This window comes from Morone saxatilis, unplaced genomic scaffold, assembly GCF_004916995.1.
Source record: "Morone saxatilis isolate NCDOM2014 unplaced genomic scaffold, NCSU_SB_2.0 Contig17, whole genome shotgun sequence".
Taxonomy (NCBI): domain Eukaryota; kingdom Metazoa; phylum Chordata; class Actinopteri; family Moronidae; genus Morone; species Morone saxatilis.
This window is the reverse complement of record NW_023339729.1, coordinates 7900200-7904813: the sequence shown is the minus strand read 5'-3', so window position 1 is coordinate 7904813 and position 4614 is coordinate 7900200.

Sequence of the window (4614 nt, the reverse complement as noted above, 5' to 3'; positions counted from 1 at the left end):
TTATGATCACTTCAGAGGTTTTTTTGCCTCCTCGCTTGTTTACCATGTTACCGGTAAATCAGGATGAATTAGCGTTATACTTTGGTTTGTTAGTGTTTTGTTATGTTTTGTTCCCTTTGTCTCAAGATAAGCCTGACAAGTTACTGATAAACTAAACTTGTTTCACAGGTGAAACGGCACTCTCCACTGTCTGTATGTTTTCACCTACTGTATTGGATACAACTTAATAATCAGTACTAACTTCTAAAAGTCAGGGGTTAGGGTTAATTTATTTAAAATGTACCAGCTGGTGCTGCTTTATAGTTATCATTGTAGCCTACTCCTTCAAAACAGAAGCACAAGCACATCCCTATGCCAGTAAAGAATGATCACCTTGTTGTTGTTTTTTCCTTTTATCTCTTTGAACAACATAGCAGGGCTGTCTAACTGCCTTCCTTTGCCCTTATTTCACAACTTCTTCAGTCAGCAGTCACACTGATAAGCCTGAAAAAGGAATGACTGATGGTTTTATCACATCTGCAGAGTGTCACTCAGTTGTACTACTGCTTAAACATACAGCAGTACAATGTGGAAATATATTAGAGGCACATGACATGAAACTATTTATGGTGCCGGTTTGTAGCCCTTGAATTGATTTTAGCTTTAACTAAAGATTAAAATACTGAGTTGTGATCACAAAAAGGCAAACCAGATAGCAAAGACAAAACATTTTAATCAAATTTGATAATCAGATGCACTTAACAGTTGTAAACAGACACAGCAGAAAGTGGCAGACCTGTTAAACAAACCCGCAGGAGATATTTTGACAAATTAACGGTGACTTTGTTCCATTTAATTGTCCCAGAAAGACAGCATGCATAATACCAATGATTGATGTTATTAGTTACACTTGTGGCTTTCCTGCTATGACTTGTCACAATAAAAAAAGATCAATCACAATTATCTTGTATCACTGTTCACTAAGGCTTGTGTCAACACAAGTTATTTTACATGTGGTGAAAGATTCAGATTACCCAATCTAATCACTCACTCTTTTTTTATACTGTATCTCATCTAAGCAATGCGTTCTTACCATAGGACATTTCATTATTCTTATTCTTTTGACTTACTGTATAATAAGTTTTACAACTTCCACATTCTTTCCCCAAAGTCTTGCAGGCCTCACAGCCATCCAGTACTGCAGTAAACTGATAGGCATGATTGACTTGTAAAACAACTTAAACCATATCCCCAATTAAACATTGTAGAAAGGGTCTTTTGTTATCTCAAACATTCAGAACAAAAATGTTGCTCTGCCTGCCTTCCCTGTGCCACACCCTTTAGTGATACTAAAACTTCTTTCTTTAGGATAACTGAAGTTGATCGTGTGTTTGCATTGGTAAGAGGAATTCCAGGTGTAGTAACACTTTACATACTCTGCTTGTGCAAACAATGCAAGTTATTATGTGCCAACTCATGAAATAGTGAACAATAGTGGATACAATTAGGAGTTTTTAAAGATAGTTTAATGTCTGAAAACAGTGCAGGTTATGTTGTCAGTAAGTGGTCATAAGTCACTGGCATATTTATCTCACAAATTGTGTTTAATGTATCCTTCAGTGGTTTAAATGAGCACTCTCCAAGGTTTACAGATTTATGTGAACTAAAGGAAAAATTCCTCAAGACATATAATCCAAAAAAAGTTACAACTCTCGGACCAATCGGGACGAAGCATAAGCTCACCACCTCCCGTCAACTCTCCACGCCCACTTTCTTTCACATTCAAAATGGAACAGTTGGCAGAGAGATGTGGACACACACAACATTATCTGCTCGAAGAACAAGAACAACTGGATTGTGTCTCTATCGTTTTCGCCTCACTCCATTGGTCCAGGTCCCTTCATTCATTCACACAGACACATTCTGTAGTTGTTTGCTTTCATGTGTGCGCATATGTGCAATTGGGTATTGAACAACCTCATACTTTGTGTCATTCTGTGTGTAACACAGCGAGAGGCAGAGAGAGAACATGTGTGTGTCAGTGGTGGAAGAAGTATTCAGATCCTAAATACCACACTGTTAAAACTCTACAAGTAAATAGATCAACAGCAGTAAAATGCCACATACACATTAATGCAGCAGTAATATTAATACAAAAACATCATATATGATAGTAAAACACTGACTGGCACCATTTTACTGCATAATGAGCACTTTTCATACTTAAAACTGTTTTATACTGACAATACTTTTGTACTTTTACTTAAGGTTGAGCTAAACTTATATATGTCACTGTCCTGAGAGAACCATGTATCTCTAAAAAGTCATCATTCATGAGCTGAAAAAAACAAACTGTTTTCAGCTTTGTGGCAGGGTGTTTTATATTTTATTTAGCTGAAGAAGTAGGAGAATTTTTTCAACCAGTAAAGTAGCACTACTTCTTCAGTTTATCAGAAATACTTAAATTCACTAAATCACCTCATGTGGAGATACAGAAAGCTGTCAAACAAAGTAGTGGTACAAATATTTCCCTCAGAGTAGAAGAATAAATTGCATAAGATCGAACTACTCAAGTTATATACAAAATACATACAAGTCTGTCTGTTTTTAAATCCCGTCTTAAAACCCATCTCTTCTCCGTGGCCTTTGACACCTAGTAAGATGTCGACTTTATTTACTTGATTTAATTTCTTTTTTTCTTTGCGTGGTATTACTCTTTACTCATGTTTATGTTGTTTAATTTTTTTTAATGTTGAGCTGTTCATGTTTTTTTTGATGGATTATTATCTTCTGTACAGCCGTTTGGTCAACCTTTGGTTGTTTTAAAGTGCTTAACAAATACAGTTGGATTGGATTGGATTGGACTTAAGTAAATGCATTTAGTTACATTCCACCACCACTCACAATTGAACACATTCTTCTCTTTTTCTTATTAGACAAATAGTGTAATGGTTTGAATCTCCTGTTTCTCGCTGCTTCCATTTGTCTACACTGTGAGGATCTGATGGCATCAAATTCTCTTTTAGTGAAAGAAAGTTAGGTACACTGGCAGCTCTCGCTTCTCACTTTTTACAACCTTCCCAACTCCTTTGGGCGTGGCACGGTGATTCACTGGTGACTCCAGCACAGAATACATGCTTGATCTCCAAGCGTCTTTGCAGTGGCTATCACTAGATGGTGCACTTTGGCTGCGAATCTCACCTCCGAAGCTCAGAAATCTGTTGCGCAGGAAGGGTGTGGCTGTGTGATAATCTGTTACATTTATCAAGTCAAGATGTATCAACTCCTAAAGACTTTAATACACTGTCTTTTTTCTCTAGTCTGATTCATGAACTTTGTGTTTGTTTGCTACATCATTTCTAGCAGTTTCTTTCTGTATTTAATAAGCATTTGTTTGTATCATAGGTCAGATTAGGACCAGCATGTTTGCTGATGCCTTTTAAAAGTCAGCATTTTTTTTTATTCTTAAGTAATTATTTAGCTAGTTTCTATGTTTAATGTTCAGATAAACTGGAATAATTGCAGAACAGCTCAAGTTACATACAGAGAGCATTTACTTTTACAAATATTTGCCTTTTGTGAAATCCCATAAATGTGTCACCAGACTATTAGCACACACACACCGTGTTTTTTTATTATGTTTACTTGATTTATCTTTTCACTTTCCAGCAAAGGCAAAAGTTTGCAGATTAGGTAGACAGAACAGGATTTCTTCTAATACATCTTTATTAATTGTACTATTGGAATAAGCAATGGTTGGTCTATTGACACAAGAGACTTTTGTGTTCTCAAGCTACCGTGGATGAATAAGAGTGCGCCGCTGATGATTCAATGTACATTGTGCAGGTGAATGTTTAACTTTGTCTACAGAGACGGGTTCTATATATATATATATATATGCTCTCTCTCTCTCTCTCTCTCTCTCTCTCTCTCGCTCTCTCTCTCTCTCTTTCACAAACACACACACACAAACACACACACACATACACATACACATACATATAAGTAATCCCACCTCTCAACACATCTTACTGTGGATGTTTAGTCAATGATTCAGTCCAGGACCTTTGTCAGAAATATTGCATACTTGGATGTTATTACACACTGCATGCTGAACAGTTGAGCAGGATGAGATAATGCCTGCGGAGGGGTGTGGTACATTGAGGGGAGGCTCAAAGGACCATGTTGCTCCATACAGGCTCACAGCTGTGATTCACACTGACTCTGCACATCTGTCTGCAGGACGTTTTAAATGATTTCTTACAACTTAGTCGAAGAATTGGTTATTGAGCAAGAAAGCAAGAACTGATTAACTTTGCAGACAGGGTGGATATTGCTTTTCACTGTAGACGTCGTATAGCTTTGGAACTGATTCACAGAACACTATTAAACACTCACATAGACAAACCCTCTATTACTGACGCAGCCCTAGACAAATATACAGGGTCACAGTCCTGGTTAACTGCTGTGCCAGTTTTTCCAGAATATGGTGCAACACTTCTGTATTGTTTGATTTTCCTGAAACAGAGTCAAGAAAAAAGATGACTCTCTATGAGAAATAAAAAATATCTGTATTTCCTTACTTTTGTATGTGTATCTTATAATTTTATCATACAGCAGTGCTTTGAGCTAAAT